The sequence below is a fragment of the Eumetopias jubatus genome, unplaced genomic scaffold (assembly GCF_037043125.1).
Source record: "Eumetopias jubatus isolate StellerSeaLion01/CBP00866 unplaced genomic scaffold, mEumJub1_p1.0 scaffold_3, whole genome shotgun sequence".
Classification (NCBI taxonomy): Eukaryota; Metazoa; Chordata; class Mammalia; order Carnivora; family Otariidae; genus Eumetopias; species Eumetopias jubatus.
This window is the reverse complement of record NW_028274809.1, coordinates 10,103,438-10,122,225: the sequence shown is the minus strand read 5'-3', so window position 1 is coordinate 10,122,225 and position 18,788 is coordinate 10,103,438. Positions and strand designations below refer to the sequence as shown.

The 18,788-nt window shown below is 39.9% G+C and overlaps 1 protein-coding gene across 14 annotated transcripts in view; it reads right to left on the bottom strand.

Annotated features, from left to right (window-relative positions):
* Positions 1-18,788, bottom strand: part of TRIP12 (thyroid hormone receptor interactor 12) — a 137,053-nt gene that overhangs the window by 118,036 nt on the left and 229 nt on the right. The gene's annotated exons all lie outside the window — the stretch shown is intronic.

Genomic DNA, 18,788 nt, shown 5'->3' with positions numbered 1-18,788 from the left:
GGTGGCTCAGTGGTTAAGCATCTGCCTTCGGCTTAGGTCGTGATCACAGGGTCCTGGGATTGAGCCTTGCATCGGGCTCCCCGCTCAGCAGGGAGCCTGCTTCTCCCTCTGCCTGCTCTGCCTGCCACTCTCCCTGCTTGTGCTCGCTCTCGCTCTCTCTGACAAATAAAATCCTTAAGTCCTAGTTTCCTTTTTATGCCTCCAAATTCAGATGTTCTTTCAAGTCTAACTCAGTCATGGAGATTCACTGTTTTCTCCAATAGCAGTAACAAGGACAAAACTATAAAGTTTTTGTATACTGTTTTTCTATATGAATACTTGTAACATAGGTCTCTCTCTTTAATCCTAACAATCCCAGAGTTGTAGCAAGAACAAATATTACTCATATCTAACAGAAGAGATTCAAAGGAAATTCATCTATGCTTAAGTATCTAAAATTGAAATCAGATTATTATTCCAGTTTCCTGACTCTCAGACCAATAATCTTATAAGATGCCTTTTTTAAAAGTATAATTTCAGGGGCGCCTGGATGGCTCAATCAGTTGAGCAGCTGACTCTTGATTTTTGGCTCGGGTTGTGGTCTCAGGGTCGTGGGATCAAGCCCCACATTGGGCTCCATGCTCCACAGGGAGTCTGCTTGGGATTTTTTTCCCTCTACCCCATCCCACCCCCGCTCTCTCGATCACTCTCTAAGATAAAAACATAAATCTTTTTTAAAAAAGTATAAATTCATATGCATCAAATCCAGTTTGTAACTTTCGATATGTAACCCTAAGTGAAAAAAATTCAACAGTAAGTGATAACACGTACAGTTCCACTAAAATAAGATACCACTCTAAAAACTGTACCAATAGCATTGCTGAATACACTAAAATCAGTATCAAGAAATCATAAAATTTAGTATTCTTTTCCCATCCTTTATTAAAATTTAAAAGAGAAAAATATTAAGATGAAATACATCTAATACAACTTGTAGTAGCAGTAAAAGCAAGAGAAAGAGAACTGAACGAAACCACAGCCACCGAATTTCTATGTGCAGTCATTTCTCACCCACAAATAAAAAAATAGCCAAAACAAACTAGAGGAGAGGTAGAAAGAGGAAGCAGTGCCAAAACATAAAAGAGGACAGTTGCGTCTGTTCTGGAAAAAAAGTCACCAGGAAGCATAAACCAGAAGTGACAAAAGGGTTAAGGACGATTTCGTTTTGTGCTGAGACATCAGCTAGCCCTGGCCCTCTTTTAAAGTAAGGTGAGCAATGATGACGTTAGAATGTCTGGTAGGATGCAGGCAAGACTCAAAGGAACTCTGGGAAGCTCAGACCAGTGAAAGAGCAAAACTGTGGAGTGAAAACCGACAGACTACTACCAGAAGCACTTATTTCAGAAGAAAAATCCAAGCCTTCCTTAGGGGAGGAGATACATCTCTCAGGGTGTGGAAATATGAAAACTCTTCCTGTATCTGCCCAGAAGAGAGTGGGGTGAGAAGGCAAAGAAAGAGGGCATTTCAGACAGAGAGACAGCTTCAGAAAGGCCTGGGGGAGAGGGGGGAGGCCTGGGGAGGTAGATAAATGAACGAATGAATCAACAGGAAATAGCCGGAGGGGAGTTTAAGAGGAAAAGTCTGAAAGCACCTCAACAAATGAAATGACAAAAGAAACTCCAAAGAAGTAATGCACACCTAAACTCTGCCAACCTAACTGCATATCAAAGACAATAACATAGAAAGTGCTAATATGTCTTTCAAAACAAAACATTCTGTATAAACTTCTAAAAAAAATAAGAAAATGAATGGAAGTGTGTAGAAGCCAATCAAAAATTCAATTTTTACATGTTGGACTTCTACCTTGAAATATCAAAAAGAACTGGCAAACTGCTCCCTACCAGGTAGAACCAGCACTCTTGAGTTTGGTTCTGAAGTAAATATGGCATCTTCCAAGAATAGTTTCCTATCCAGCCTTCTCCAAGTGACACTGTTACAGCCAACAAATAAGCATAGTTTCTAGCTAACAGGCTGTTTAAATTCAAATAATAATTTCAAGTAGAAAAATTATCAAAAGGGGGTTTGAACCCTCCTTGGAGGATAAATCCAAGTACCAAGTAGTTTCCATCTGCAGTCCCATACTACAAAATGGGCAAGGCTACTTTTTTTAGTTGGTATGATTTTAACTAACAGAAAGACATCACATCTGAATCGTCAATTCTAAAACTTAACCCTAAAAGTTTACAGAAAATCCAATGAGTACAGGGTTTATTTTGGAGCAATGAAATGTTCTGAAATTAGACCATGGCGATGGTTGCACAACTCTGTGAATATATTAAAAACACTGTAGATTTTAAATGGGTGAATTGTATGGCATAAGAATTATGTATCTGGATAGAGCTGCTTAAAAAAAATCTGTTTTGCTTTGAAAGTGTTTCCTGCCTTCCAAAGTACTGCATAAAAAGGAAAATTCTAAAGCTGTTGCTTTTAGATCTTCAAATATGTCAACAAACAAAATGTAACATGCCAGGCTCTTCCCAACAGGTATTGAAAGGTACTATAAACCAACTGACATTTTAAAGACAAATAATCATCATTTAAGAATGAAAAGGCTCCTACGTAGAATGGAATATTTTCTAATGCATTTACTAAACCTGACTGATAATCCAATTTCTTCACTACTTATACATTTTCCTATTCTCTATTCTAATAAAGTAATGATGCTTTTTACTTCATAGTCCTTACACTGGTTAGAACGTCATTAACTTTTTCTTGTTTCCCAACAATGTCATTAAATATAAAAATAAAATGAAAACCAGAAGTATTTACATAGGAACTGACAACTATATTCCACAATACCTAATAATGGATCAATTTAAGCAATTGTTAATTTTTTCTAAAGCAAACAAAACAAGAATAATTAAATCCAACATGGATACTATCACTTACCTGTTCCAAAAGAAGTTCTTCTAGGACTCAAAAAGTCCAGTGATCCAAATGGAAGTACTAGTTTACTTTCTATCAAAACTTTAACAAACCTAAAGACTGAGGGACAGATATTCTAGATATGTAGACTCGTAAAAATGTACTCAATCAACAGATGTTTGCAGTCCAACTGTGCAAAAGGCACTGATGTGTCTTTTAAGTCAGAAATAATTGCTTTAAGGAAACTTTAAAATTTTTAAATTACCTTTAAACTTTAAAGCTTTAAACTTTAAAATTAACCACCTAAGTTAAAACAAAAAATCCAAAACTATAGCAACCAGTTCTTCAAGAATTTTCATTGATCAGGTTTGGGGCCACCCACTTTAAAAAAAGGAAAAGAAAGAATGCCTGCTGAAGGAAAAGCAGATTGCCCTGAAGTGAAAAATAAAAAAATTTAAAAATGAAGGTAGGGTGGGGGAAGAGGGGAGGGCATACTATCAACTCCAGAGAGGTTTACATTAATGTCCTTAGACTAGAATTCTTTACTGAGTACTTTTTTTATTCCTCATATACAAATTAAAAAAAAGATATCTCTGCTCCTGGTTTATTAACTATATGAGATGTACCCACACATCTAAAAACCAAGGGCGGGGAACCACACGAACACAGGTCATTTTACACCAGGAGAATCACCTCCTCTATGTAGAGCACTTCGGAGCAGTGCCTTTACCTACATTTCCTCACATTTCAGCCTTTGCAATGGTCACACCGGTTTTTTGGAGGGGAGGGAAGAATGAGGGGCACCAAGGCCAAGACTTACTAGTTGGGATATGGGAGTGCCAGGTCTTACTCAGCTACTCAATTACTGAAAGGGCTAATCTCTCCCCAATGGTTATTTACCTACCATTGGGGAAGCAGACAACAGTAACACTGGATAGTACTGGGAGGAAAATTAAGCAATCAGTAGAGAGAATAAAGGAGGGGGGACTACACACAGGAGAAGGCAGAAGGTAACATTCCCTACCCAAATTCCATCTATCCCACACTCTTCCCTGCTAAAAGAATCCTGCCTTATAGGGGGTAAAAATCCCTTCACCTCTGAGGAAGGAGGCTACTCCCTGGCCCCTAAGGGATGAGTCATGATTGGGCCAAAGCCAGTATTTTTTCTCAAACTCTAAGATTAGAGCCTTGAAATCAATTTAGACCAGGGGTTCATAATCAGGAGTTCATGAACTTGGATTGAAAAAAATTTCACTAACCTCTAACTGAAATTTAACATTTCCTTCCATCCTGAATAGGCAATAAACCACAGCATTATTGGCAGTAGTGTTGGCTTTGCACCAAGAGAAATCACAGATATTATCCTATCACATTACAATTGTTGCAGATACCTCAAAATATCATTTACACCCGTCACCGCTTTCAACAGCTGCTAGATCATGTTATTGAAAATGCTAATAAAGAAATGTCTTACTATTTTACAGCATACTAATTTAAGTTTAAGAACTAGATTTCAACATTTGATATACTGGCGGTTTTGTCTTATGCAATTATTTTAGGAATTTAAAATTATTTTGAGGAGTCCACAGCTTAAGACTGTGAAATGGTCCACACGACAGAAAAGGTTAAGAATTCTCGGACTTAAAAGGTCGTAACCAGAAGTTTTAAATTAAATAGAGAATAGCAGCATGCCGAATGCTTAAGTACTGTTTGACATTTACTTCAGTTACATACACATTTCTACACATACACTGGTGAAGCAAAGTAGGGCATTTCTTATCATGGACTGAAGATCAAAAGAATTTAAAAGCCAGTGGTTTAAACCTATATTCATACAATTACACCATTACTCTTATTTTTGTCAGAGGTATGCCCTAGCTCTCCCCAAATAAAAGGTATGATGAAGTATGCTCAGCATCCTTCAGGAATACTTTTGCTTTCTCTCCAATAAACAAATAGTCTTCAAAAATTAAAAAAATATATATTAAAGTGTCATTTTAATTGCCTATTAAATTTACTAACACCTAAATTATGACATCTGAAAAATAGTAAATTCACACTGTTGACTGTAATTTCATACATTTATAAAAACTGCGAAAATAAGTCATTTAAAAAGAACTATTATATGGTTCTTTTATATAGAAAAAAGCTATTAAACTCCTTCCAGGAGCCAATACCCTAATCAAAAAAATTGTAATACAGCAACTATCATTTGATCACCTCACTGGGAACAAGGCTCTGTGCTAAGCACTTCTCTCTCACTAAAAACTCAAAAGAATCCTACAAAGTACGATTTTCCTATACTTTATACCTTAATAACTTGCCCAAGATCAAACAACCAGGAAACCAGAACCCAAATTCACCCTGCTGATGCGTCCACCCATACTATCAAATGATCTCCTTCAACCCTAAAACTCTAACACTCAGGGAATTCCAAGATGTTATCAGAGAAATCCATCTTCTCAAACCTGTCTTTTTAGATAGTCTATCAACAAAGGAAAGAAAAGCTTCCTCTCAAAAAGAATGGTTATTAACAATAATAACGCATGGAGCACTTATCCTTTACCCGCCATTGTTTCAAAGTTTTACATAGTAACCAATTTAATCCTCACAACACACCTAAAATAGGTATTACTATCATTCCCATTTTACAGATGCAAAACTGAAGCCAAAAAAAAGGTGACTGACCCAAGGTCACAAAGTTAATTGTATCAGAGCCAGGGTTTAAGTTAAATCCCAGTCTTTGCTCTTAGCCACTTACACCAAATTCCTTTATCACTTACGTATTATTACGTTACCTCTTTTTTTTTAAAGATTTTTATTCACCTATTTGAGAGAGAGAGAGAATGAGAGACAGAGAGCACGAGAGGGAAGAGGGTCAGAGGGAGAAGCAGACTCCCCGCTGAGCAGGGAGCCCAATGTGCGACTCAATCCCGGGACTCCAGGATCATGACCTGAGCCGAAGGGAGTCGCTTAACCAACCCAGGCGCCCTACATTACCTTTTAAGACATACAGATGTCATTTCCAAATCCTGTGAACCAAGTAAAGGCAGCAAGTAATACTCTGGAGCAGGGGGTTGGCAAACTATGGCACACAGGCCAAATCTAAATCTGGACCACTGCTTCCTTTTGTAAATAAAGTTTTATTTAAACAAAAGCAATGGCTGCTTTTGCCCCACAACAGCTGAGTAATTACAACAGAGAAGACATGACCCACAAAGCCAAAAATATTTGCTGTCTGGCACCTTATAAAAAAAAGTTTGCTGACCCCGGTTCTGGAAGACAGTGTAAAAGCCTTCCTCTAAACCATCTAAATTAATATACATTTTTTCTTCATCATTATAAATAAAAACAGCAGCAGCTATCACTGAAGTATATACTACTTATGCAAGATCCTAAGGGCAACCCATTTTATACAAAAGAAAACTAAGCCTCAGAGGGTTTAAATGACTTATCCAAGATCACCTAGCTAGCACAGGGAGGAACTTGTTTAAATTAGAGTTCCTTGCACCAAGGCCCATATCCTTTGTACAGGGAGGGCACTGCCTTCAAAATATGTAAATGTGTATAGCCATGAAAAAGCAAAATTGTTTATGAAAACTGACTAAAGTTTCACGATAAAAACACCAACTTTAAAAAGAAAAATGTTCATGTAAATGTATGCACAAATATTAATTGGCTCATACTTTCATCTTATTTTCCATTATACCCTATTTATATATTTCCAGTTATTCCAATTGGGTTTATGAATAACCCAGGGATACTCAAAACACAGGAAGAATATATGGTACATTCTCCCTATGTAAAGTTGTGGGGCAAAAAACTCACTTAAATAAACACAGAAAATAAACACAGCATGTAGAATGTATTTACTCAGTACAATTAACTCTCCTTGGCCACCGAAAAATTCTACCCTCTTCTGAAGCAGACTCTCATCCACCCTCATTACACTTCTTGTGCAGAATGTCCAACTCTCTTCTATTTACCCCCTTACCTACCCATCCCCAGCCCACCTACCTCCCCATTTCCCATCCCTCCTCCAGTGGAGACTGACCTAAGTACCAGTAAGCCAAGGGAAGGATTCAATAGAGGTTGGTTGCTGTTGCTATTATTCATAGAGCCTTTTCTTGTTATTCTGAACCCATTCATCTCCCACACTAGACTGGTCTACATCACTGTTAGACTATACTATACATATTTATAGTGAAAATCACAACAGAAAGATAACAAGGAATTGAATTTGGAATTAAATGTGATCAAGTATACATGGATGAAGATAACTATTCTGAGAAGTATGTGAGTGATATTTTTACCACATTCTCTGTTCTTAACAGCTAGTCACCTGATAAGACATCTGAATAATGTCTTAAAATTCAGTTTAAGAGTTTTTATAGTTACTTTTATTCCCAACTTTATCTCCTTCCCTAATGAGACTATAAACTCAAGGCCAAGGACCACATCTTACATATCTTCCTAATCCTAAATCTTGATTTAGGACTTTAGTATTCAAAAAGATCTGTAATAATACATACCATTTGCTTATTACTCATATACATTAATTCTATGTCCACCACTGACTTCAGACTACCTACGCTGAGAGCAGACATCTTACGTATTTTTCTAGGTCTGAGTGTTGCTAATGCAATTTAAGCAACACCTCTAAAAGATAAATGCAGCAGTTGCTGAAACCAGCCTAATTCCTTCCACTGGACCATGACTCTAATACTGGACCCTAAGACAGACCTAATTGCAGAATGTTTTTTTAGAACCACTGTTTTACTAAGTCTCTGACTGTATGTTCCTTAAAAGATTAAGCCATTCCTAACTTTAAAACTCTTAATTAATATGGAAACTTCCCAAATCCTTTACTATCGCATTAAAAATTTAAATAAACTCAGCAGGCATCCTGTAAAAAGTTCTAAGTATCTCTAAATATAGTAAACCCTGAAAAGTTAATTGGGCATTATGAATCATCTTATTTTTCTTTTTTAGTAACAAGGAAGAATTAACGCATGCTGAATGGAAGTAAATGCAGGAGTTAAGCTGAAGGTCCATCCCACAGAAAAGAAAACGCTGGTATTCCAGCAAACACGAAGTTTACAGATTCTTTAGCTGAATCAGGAACTAGGAACTGAGGGGCGCCTGGGTGGCTCAGCGGTTAAGCATTTGCCTTTGGCTCAGGTCATGATCCCAACATCCTGAGATCAAGCCCCGCATGGGGCTCCCTGCTTGGCAGGAAGCCTGCGTCTCCCACTCCTACTCCCCCTGCTTGTGTTCCTGCTCTCGCTGTCTCTCTCTCTGTCAAAAAAAAAGAACTAGGAACTGAGTGTCATTTAACACCAGTGCCACAACGGAGATCCCCAAATGATGGGGGTTTACTATCTCTTCCATAATTCCTTTCAGAATCCTTAGTTTGTGTGATGAGAAGATACCTGGAGGATAAATGGCATGGCCTAATATACAGGCAGCTGAAAAGTAATACTAGATGGTTCAAAGAGGCAGAAGCGGATTATCTTACAGTGCCACACCAAAGGCTGAAATTCCCCAAGTCTTACCTCATAGCAGCAACTGGAAGGGCAAACTTTTCAAAAAGACCGGGTGAAGAGTAAAGTAAAAAAAGAATGAACTCTGCAATTAACAGTCTAGTTTTCCGAGAAAAGTATTTTGAGGTCAAGATGTGTAAATTAACACTGAAGTTCCTAATGACAGTTGAGAAATAATTAGGAAACTAGTCTGATTACATACAAAGCTACAAACTACTGAAATCTTCTAAAAAAATCAGCCTAATTGTTGCCATCTACTGGGAGAAAGGCAGAAATGCTTGTGGGTCTGGGATGGAGGGGTAGACTTCAAGTCTAATTCCCTCGAGACTAGGCTGCTTTCCCTAGGTGGATACAAGGAAATGTATTTAATAAAGGAAAAATTAGGAAGCTGCACGAATGCCTTGAATTAAAAAACACTCTTGTCTCTTGTATTAGTAAAATACACAGCCTTCATAAACGTTTTTATTCCAAAGTCCACGAACCCCCACAAATTTTGTGCTATACAGCTTTAACAGGTGTAAGTCATGAACTTGCACTAACTGCTAACATCTCTCCTATTTCCACACAAGAATAAAATGAATTCAAACTGCAATCAGCAAAGTCTACAAGAATACTCTAGGAACAAAAGCTGCTGTAAGAAAACTAAATATTATTGCTACCAGACCCCTGAATGAAGTTTTATTCTCTGTATCTTTAGTTTCCCTTTAGCCACCAGCTAACCTCATTTCCTAATTTTGAAATCCTGTTTTGTGTACTTTTATAAAATAACAGGGATAACAAATAGTCTGCTATGACATCAACCAAAGTGCTAGGCAAATATTTTACTAAGATATTTAACTTGATTAAACAGGTAATATTGGGGTGCCTGGGTGACTCAGTTGGTTAAGTGACCAACTCTTGATTTTGGCTCAGGTCATGATCCCCACATCAGTCTCCTTGCTGAGCATGGAGCCTGCTTGAGATTCTCACTCTTCCTCTCCCTCTACCCCCGCAACCCCCCCTCAGGAAAAACAAACGAAAGACCCCAAAAGAACAGGTAATATTAACTTGCACTTTTTTTTTTTTTAAAGATTTTATTTATTTATTTGACAGAGAGAGACACAGCGAGAGAGGGAACACAAGCAGGAGGTGTGGGAGGGGGAGAAGCAGGCTCCTGCAGAGCAGGGAGCCCGATGCGGGGCTCGATCCCAGGACCCTGGGAACATGACCTGAGCCGAAGGCAGCCGCTTAACCGACTGAGCCACCCAGGCGCCCTAACTTGCACTTTTTAAAAGTATATAAATACTGGGACGCCTGCGTGGCTCATTCAGTTAAGCGTCTGACTTCAGCTCAGGTCATGATCTTGGGGTTGTGGGATCAAGCCCCACATTGAGCTCCCCACTCCTGGGGCTCCAGAATCTGCTGGAGATTCCGCACTCATGAGCTCTCTCTCTCAAAAGAAATAACTAAATTTTTTTTTCTTTTTTAAGTATGTAGGGGCGCCTGGGTGGCTCAGTTGGTTAAGTGTCTGCCTTTGGCTCAGGTCACCATCCCAGAGTCCTGGGATGGAGCCCCGCGTCAGGCTCCCTGCTCAACGGGGAGTCTGCTTCTCCCTCTCCCTCTGCCCCCCCACCCCACTCGTGCTCTCACTCACACTCTCTCTCTCAAATAATAATTTTTTTTAAAAAATTATGTAAACACTCGGGCGCCTGGGTGGCTCAGTTGGTTAAGCGACTGCCTTCGGCTCAGGTCATGATCCTGGAGTCCCGGGATCGAGTCCCACATCGGGCTTCCTGCTCAGCAGGGAGTCTGCTTCTCCCTCTGACCCTCTTCCCTCTCGTGCTTTCTAGCTCTCATTCTCTCTCTCTCAAATAAATAAATAAAATCTTTAAAAAAAAAATTATGTAAACACTGAAGCCACAATTTGCTTTTCTTAAAACACCGTGTTTTTTACTGCATTACATGCTTAGCAAAAGTTTCTCTTATAAAGAGGGCTGACATTACTGAGGAACTCAAAAAATCAAGTATTAATTTTGAAATAGTACTCTGAATTAAAAAAAACCTGAATATAAACAATTCAACAAAATTACATACAATACAACAAAACATAGATGCATGTGTTAAGACAGAATGACTGCCACCTTCCATTAACGGGGACGAACTCTATGACTAAACAGAGGAGTAACAGGAGTCATTAGACAGCTCCTGCTTACTTAACAGAGGTACTCTAACTGCTAAGTAGGGAAACTAAACAAGGTAGGGAAACTAAGCAAGAAGTTTTACCTCCACTGCTTCTTTCACCCCCAAACTTAAAATAACCCCTATAGTATACAGTCCCAGAAAGGGAAGCCATTTCATAGAAAGGTAAGATCCAAATAAGATCTGAAAGCACTTTTTCTTTGTAGATCATTTACAAATTAAATATTTCTGTATACTTTTTTCATGTCACCGCCTATTCAGGGATCAATAAACTCAACATGTCTGTTCGTTAAATCTAATTTTGTAATTTCTCCCATTTAAGAACCTCAATCATCTCAGCCTGACTTCCTATTTCATAAATGTGGACCCTCTACTCCAAAGAGCCAGTTTATCTGATCATTAGACCCGCACCTCAATTTCACCTTTTTAAGCTCCCCATTCTTCTCTACCTACCCAAACAATTGAGGCCAGTTCCAGTCCCTCGTCTCTCCATAAAGTCTTCCTCAACCTAGTCAACTTCAACCTAGGACTGAATCTCTAAGCTTCTGAGTACCCACTCTGTAAAACTCAACTCTGTACTTAACAACATGCACAATGTTAGATGTTGTGTTCTGTCGTCAGAGTTTGAACTCATCTACAATAAAGTACCACAACTCTTCAACATGAGATCCCATTTTATAAATCTATTTCTCCTCAGCATTTTTCAAGAGGGTTTGGAACCAGAAATGCACATGCATTACTTGCTGAGGAAATATTTTCACAATGAAGGCACTTCCACCAATTTATTCAGTAAAGCCAAATTTCGTGCCCTAATTTATCAGTTTCTTAATTTAGATTCTCATATTCTACATTTAGAAAACCTGCATTTAGAGTATCTACAGGAGGGACACCTGGGTGGCTCAGTCAGTTAAGCGCCTGCCTTCGGCTGAGGTCATGATCCCAGGGTTCTGGGATCAAGTCCCACATAGGGATCCTTGCTCAGAAGGGAGCCTGCTTCTCCCTCTGCTTGCCGCTCGCCCTGCTTGTGCGTTCTCTCTCTCTCTCTGGCAAATAAATAAATAAAATCTTAAAAAAAAAAACAAAACAATATCTACAGGATATTTCTCTATGCTAAACACTATACTATATATAGTTATCAAGTAGATTCAACCAGCTAAGTGATTTTCAACTAAATGAAACCATGGAACTCAGGACAAGAACCTTCTGTATTCCTCCCAGCAGAGACCTGGCACGCAGTAAGCACTAGATAAATATGTATTGATAAACACCTTTTTACCTGCTAGTAAACATAATTCCCAAATGCTAAACCTAAGGTAGCAAAGTTAGTAAAATAGTCTAGTGCCTTAACAATCCCTTAAAATGGGGATTTTCATGAGCCCTAATTCTGAAAAATGTATATTCTAGCATCCTACACACAGGGCTGAGAAATGAAACCCTGAGAAATGAAAATAAGCAAGCTGACTGAAACTATGGCAAATGGTGCTACCATTATTTCACAATATAGTTCCTCAATGTGTCACCAAAACAAACTATCACTGCCATGTACAATGCAGGTCAGGAGCCTGTGCCAGCCACCGTGGTGATGGCAGAATGAGAGCTTTATCACAAGAAGCCGAAGATCTAGTTAAGAAGAAGTAAGTGACTAATTAGAAAACAGATGGTGAAAGCAGTAACTAAAACTAACAAAATGCTAGGGAAGGGAGAAGTGAGGAGTAAAACTCTTACAGGAGATACTGGAAGAAAGTGAAGTGTGTACCTGTAGCTACAAGAGACCCAAGATGAGGGAAGGGTGTCGATCCAGGTAGACTTAACAGTCAAAGTCCATCAAGAAAGCTGAAGTTGCTGGAGTGTGTTCAGAGAGGAACAAGCAGCTTGATCTGACTGCAGGCAGCCAAAGGTGCAAAACAGACAAGATTACAAAATACTGGGGCCATGGCAGAAGTTACAGCATGTTCATGTATTTACTATTTACAAGGCAACCACAAGCATTTGGTTTTCAAGAAGATTAAAAGAAAGGGGGGGAGGGAGAGGCCCTCCATATGATCTCCATGAACCTACTCTCTAAGGACACAAAGCAGCTTAAATTACAACTCAACAGTGAATTTCAGACGGGCTATCTGTAAAAACTCATTGTGGGGTTCCAGGGCATCACACATGTTTTACCAGTAGGACTTCACATTGAGTTAATCTGACCTTAAGAAGATATAGCACAAGGTACATCTATTTATTCAGAATGCTGCCCACGGGTGGAATGAGTAGGAGTTTTGAAGTCAGGGCAGAACTCACTGGTTATGACAGCCAACAAGTTGATTAAAATACACACTGAAATGCTGTAACTTCAAATCTTGAAGACTTGCTGATAGACACTTCAGCTTATAAATAGCCTTCAAAATCCACATATGGGTAATAACATCGTATTTATAGAAATAATATATCCTTTCTAAAAAAGAAACAAAGAAACGAAACAAAAATGATGTATAAAACTCAACTGCATAAATATATATGCATCGTATCGATATATTTAGGGCCTCAGTGTAGAATTTAAATGATCAACTATTATATGTAAATAAGGGATTATTAAAGATTATGAAATGGCTTGTCCTCATTTTTTTAATACATGACTTAAAGTAACTTGTAGTCTCTAAAACATATCCAACAGATTAAAAAGAAAACTTTCAAAATCTTTTTTAGCATCAACTATGATTCAAAAAGTTTGTCAAGGGGCGCCTGGGTGGCTCAGTCGTTAAGTCTGCCTTCGGCTCAGGTCATGGTCCCAGACCTGAGATGGAGCCCCGCATTCGGCTCCCTGCTCAGCAGGAAGCCTACTTCCCCCTCTCCCACTCCCCCTGCTTGTGTTCCCTCTCTCACTGTATCTCTCTCTGCCAAATAAATAAATAAAATCTTAAAAAAAAAAAGTTTGTCAAAACAAGACGTTAAACCGTTACAAATTATTTTCACTTACAGCAATATTTTGTTCTCACAAAACTTGTTCCTTTAATAAGGATTCAAAGATTCCTTTATACAGGCCAGGCACTGTGCTAGAGGGATTAAAAAAAAGGGGGGAAGATGGACTTGAAGGAATTCATAATCAACTAAAGAACACTATCGTATCTTCAAAAACTCTCCAGTCTACATATATAAGTATGTTCTAGGTAGAAAGGTGTTACCAAATAAGGCAATGGCAATGAACCAGTGAGGAAGGGCCCTGTGTTCCAATCTAGCTTCCTAGCCTAACCTCCTAAATACATTGTCTAGCATACAAATGACAATTAAATCTAGGTTAGGTGGCAATAACCACACTCCGGATTAGGCACTTGAAACTCACTATTCGCTCAAGGTCACAAAGACGGAAAAGGCAGTCAAGACCACTACCCAAGTCTTCTACCTTCAAATCAGATGTTCACTTGAACAATAAATGCTGTTCTCTAATGAAAAGGACAGAGTGGCAAGCAGTTTTTTTCACTCTAGACCACTAAAATGACTTTTTAAATCAAGCAGAGCTGCAAAACTATTACTAATAGCTTCTGCACACTCAAGACAAAACATGTAGGTCTGGATAATGGACAAGTTCCTTTTTCTTCTGGCCAACCCAGTTTAATGAAACTATAAGAATCACAACCAAACTCTGAAAGGCCTCAGAGAAGAACTGTGAAGCAGACTTAACTCAGCCTAGGAAACAATTTCTCTTGCCCATCACCTAAAATCAGTAAGTCAGGGTATTAGATTTAAAGAACTGCATTGTTAAAAATCCAGAACACTCGCCAAGTTAAATTTTACTTAAAAAATCAAGAGACTGGGGCGCCTGGGTGGCTCAGTTAGGTGACTGCCTTCGGCTCAGGTCATGATCCTGGAGTCCCGGGATCGAGTCCCACGTCGGGCTCCCTGCTCGGCAGGGAGTCTGCTTCTCCCTCTGACCCTCTTCCCTCTCATGCTCTGTCTCTCATTCTCTCTCAAATAAATAAATAAAATCCTTAAAAAAAAAAAAAATCAAGAGACTGGTTCAGGATCAGTCTATTCACCTATTTACTCTAACAGTGAGCACCCACTGTGTGTCAGTGTAACCTAGCAGACCAGGTAGCGATTATAGAGAATAACTGCGAGGGGTTTAGGTGTTCAAGAAATCTGTATGAACTATACAGAGGCACTGAAAGAAAACACACAAATGTAAAGTTAACATTATATGTTAAGAACTACAAGCACCAGGATTATTGAACAATCTATAGATTCTATCTATGGTGTAATATCCATCAACTTCTTTCTTACTCTTCCTCCCTTTCCCGGCACTCAATGGTACAGCAGTCAGGAAGACATGAAGAGGCTGTGATCACAAAACCAAATAGCATCCTGAGGAATCTGTCGAGGCTAAGAAACTTCCCAAGCAGGAAGACTGGTTGCATAGTCAGCAAGACTAGGCTAACATTACTGGAAGGAAAATGGGTATTATTTTCAATCAGGCATATGAGTGCACCTTCATGCAAAACACAGTGATACAAGATAATCCTTGACTTCGGGAAGGCTATAATCCAGTTAGGGAAACAAAAAGAACACATGTCAACAAATTCAGCACTATAATCCCAAAATGGAGCTTATTTAGATAACCAAGAAATAAAAAGGAAAGGTCATGGGGTAGAAGTTTTTGAGGAAGTGATATGAAGGGTTGAGTTGAAGTGAACCTAAAATGGTTTAAATAATCGAAAAGTGCATGTCAGGCTGGCAGTAGCAAGAACATGAATGAAGAGGAAAAGCAACAAACAGGTTGCTTTTTCAACTTGAGTCCATTCAATTACCTCAGCAAACGGAAAGATAAAGGGTCAACTGGTATCCTATTTGCTCAGAAAGATCCTTACCCACCCACTTAAAAGAACTAAAAAAAAAAAAAAAAAAAATCCCCCTAAATCCTGTAAAGAAAACAGATCAAGATTTGGCAATATTCTCCCTTAATTGTAGTCTCTGACATTAGAAATCTATTTCTTAAGACCCACAGACCTGAACACATACAGGTTATCAATAATAAAAATGTAAAGAGATTTCTCTAAGGATGATTAACAAATTTATTCAGTAGGAGATATGGTGAAAAAGTATCTACCATGCTGATGCAAATAATAATAATAAAAAAAATAACAGAAATTGAGCCCAAGTTCCACTACCAATTTGGCAGCAGTTTCAAAATATAAGTTGCTGTAACTTCTTATCTGCAACCTACCTTACATCAAGGTCACCCCCCTATCACCATCACTGGTGAGAAGCTCTTGTTTTTAACGACCTCAAAATAGCTACTGTAATTTTCTAAAACTAATGATAATATATTACACTTATTTAGCAGTTTGTAGTTTTTCACAGCCACCATATCCACTGGGTCTCAAAACTACCCAGTGAGGTAAAACAGTGATTACCCATCCCTACTTTACAGATAAAATAACTGGAGACCAGGGGTACCTGGGTGGCTCAGTCAGTTAAGCGTCTGCCTTCAGCTCAGGTCTTGTTCCTGAGGTCCTGGGATGGAGCCACACATGGGACTCCGTGCTCAGTGGGGAGTCTGTTTCTCCCTCTGACCCTGGTCATGCTCACTCGCTCTCTCTCTCAAATGAATAAAAAATCTTAAAAAAAAAAAATACGTAACTGGAGACCAAATAGGGTAAATGAATAGTTCAAGGTCACACAGCTACTAACTGGCAGTGTGTGAATTCCCAAGCCATTGTTTGTCTCTTTGCTGGGATGATGTGCTTAAAATAAGATCATAAAATCTTATCTAGATAACATAAATCCAGTAATCGTAAAAGTCAGAATGGAAAGGTAAATATTCAAATTTACTTTGCTAGGTGAAAACACTGATTTTACACTGGCTTAGGATCCCCTTAATTTTTAAAATAATTATTTTAGCTTAGCAGCTTCTGGAACTCTAACTGCCAAAAGTATTCTAAAACTTTTAGAAAGTAAATGAAAAACTAAAAAAAAAAAAAAAAAAGCCTGTTCACTCACACAAACTAAACAGTAACCATCAACTCAGCAGACTTAAAAACCACTCAAACTCCTTAAAAAGTGGGAATCGAATAGAAACAATGATAACATTAATTACATTCTACATTAATTACATGGCAATTCTTAAATCCTTATGGATATTGGCACATTCATAGAAAAGCAGATGTGGACAAAGCCCACAAACTCCAACCATGTTAATATGTTCTCTTAAGCGTAAAATAAATGAAATAAAAACTCCCCAATCTCACACAAAGGCACACTAATAAATTAATATTTCTGGGCCTGAAAATGGAGCAGGGTTACTTCAAAAGAAATTTTGTTTACTTTAAAATTCACACTTAGTATTGATCTCTTTGCATAATGAAAAGAAACCTCAACAAAACCATCTGCCAACTGATTGTCTCTAAACCTGATAATGCCATTCCTCAACCTTAACCGCCCCCCCACTCCCCTCCACCCCGAGTAAATGCGACACACACACACACACACACACACACACACACACACACACAGGCCTCACATATAGGCCTCTTGCCTTTTTCCCCAATAACTAGGACCTTTGTTCCAAGCGTCGGTTTTTTGCCCCACTCAATAGCTCTTTCAACTTTCTACCCTATATTTTTTGTTTTGTTTTGTTTTTAGAGAGAAGATCCTCAGCCTCAACTTTCTGGGTCTTTAAAAAATGAAATGCCAAAAATATCTACAGAGACTGGAGAGGAATAGAAAGTTGAACACAGCACTAAAGGGCCTACAAAACGGAGTAAAGCCCGGGGATCGGGTGATTTGGCAGCCCAGGCAAGATCCGGGGAAGGCCGACTAGGAAAGGAGACAGCAGGGGAGCAGTTAGACGTCCACTCAGAACACATTCACTGCGCTATTAAACGTACCCCCGCACCCCTCACACACGAACGTTTACTCACTGACACAGTCCCTCCTTCAATTACCTAACGAAGCAATTAAACTCTACCCACCGCCAGACACGATGCTTAAGCTAACCATCTCCAAAGTAAAACGGCGTTATCAAAAACCAACCAACCTGTCTTAAGGGTTTAGGAGCAGCCTCTTCCGTTCTCTCCTTACCACACAAGGGTAACCAATTCCCTCCCGTCCCCCCAGCGTTCAAATGTGTTAAGTTATTTCCTCCCGATTTGCATGTGTTTTTAAGTCTTTATTAATCTTCTTCCCTGTAGCAAATTAAGGATTCCTGTTATTCTGAGGAAGGAAGCGCCACCAAGGACAGGATTTGGGATTTTCCAACCTTCGTTATTTGAACTCCCCTGTAACTTGTTTCTGAACTAGAAACCCACTCACCATGGAGGAGGATGCAGAAGAGGGGGAACTGAATGGACAAACGATGTAATAGGTTTTATGTAATCCACATATAAATAAATTAATCGCCTGATTCGCTTTGAATGCTAATAAGATTGGAGCGACAATTGGTCCACCTCCCTCCCAAGTCCTGGACCCCCACCCCCGATTTCCATTCTGATCTATTTAGAAGCATGCTCTGCTCTTCTCAGCCAAGTTTCTCGGCCTCTTTTCCAGCCCCCCTGCATGCCCGTCTCTTCGTCATCCTCACTCAGCCTCAACTTCCCACGGCTAAAGAAACTGCCCAGCGCAGACCCCGTCTCCGGCCTCGCCCGCCCACAACCCTCCCCCCTTGGCAGGAAACCCCTTACTGCGGTCTAAAGTCGCTCCGGCCTCTTCCCTCCTCTGACCCTCGCTTCCCACAACTGTTGTCACTCGAGCTGCTCCCTAGTTTCCATTTCCGGGCCGTCCCCGGCCCTGGAGCCTCCTCTCTCCCGGTTTCCGGGCCCCCCATCCCATTTCCGGGGAACCCTTGCCGTCTTCACACCCCCCACCTGCACTTCCGGCCCCCCACTTTCTCGCTTCCTAGACGCCCCCCAAGCTCCAAAGCCCACTTCCGGCCCCCCCGGCCACCACCGGGCTCCCCAAGACCCGCACGCCTTACCCTGGTTCCGTGAAGGGCCCACCTCATCGCGGGGGGCCGGAGGAGGAACCCAGCTAACCCCCCGCTCCCGCCCGGCCCCGGTCTCCCTCGAGCGCCTCGCCCGTCAACCCCCAGCCCGGTCCTTCCGCGGCCCCACCGCCGCCGCCGCCGGGAGCAGGCCGAGCGGGAGCCGAATCGCGGCGATGACACAACCAGGCTTCCTGGGACTTTCT